Here is a 539-nt window from a genome sequence, read left to right as displayed (position 1 = left end):
GCTTACATCAGGATAGAGTCCCTGTGCTTACATGGGTCAGGAGTAGAGGATGTTGTAGCCTCACTGGGACCCCTCTGCTCTTCCCCACCCTTAGCCAATTTGGCTTAGAGAGTGAGCATGTGGACCATGACTCACAGCCAAGGGGTACTTGCAGAAGTCAGGAGCTTCCCAACCTACAGTCCAGTTCTTTAGAATGTTCTAGAACATAACCCTGGAGGAGAGAGCCCTCAGGCTGGGGACCTCAAACCTGGATTGTGGGATAATAATGCTAAATCCATTGTTGGAAGCAACTGGGACCAAGTACAGGTTTGTGGCCACCCTAGTATAGGTCTGGAATAGCCTCAGTCACTGCCCGACCCTCCCACTCATAGCCAACAGGCTAGCCCACTCTGATCTGGTGGAGGCTCTGCCCTTAAGAAAGTGTATAACCAACGGGCGTGGTGACGCATGCCTTTAATCCCAGCACTCGGGAGGCAGAGGCAGGCGGATTTCTGAGTTCGAGGCCAGCCTGGTCTACAAAGTGAGTTCCAGGACAGCCA

The sequence above is a fragment of the Mus pahari genome, chromosome 3 (assembly GCF_900095145.1).
Source record: "Mus pahari chromosome 3, PAHARI_EIJ_v1.1, whole genome shotgun sequence".
Lineage (NCBI taxonomy): Eukaryota > Metazoa > Chordata > Mammalia > Rodentia > Muridae > Mus > Mus pahari.
Note: the sequence above shows the minus strand (reverse complement) of the source record.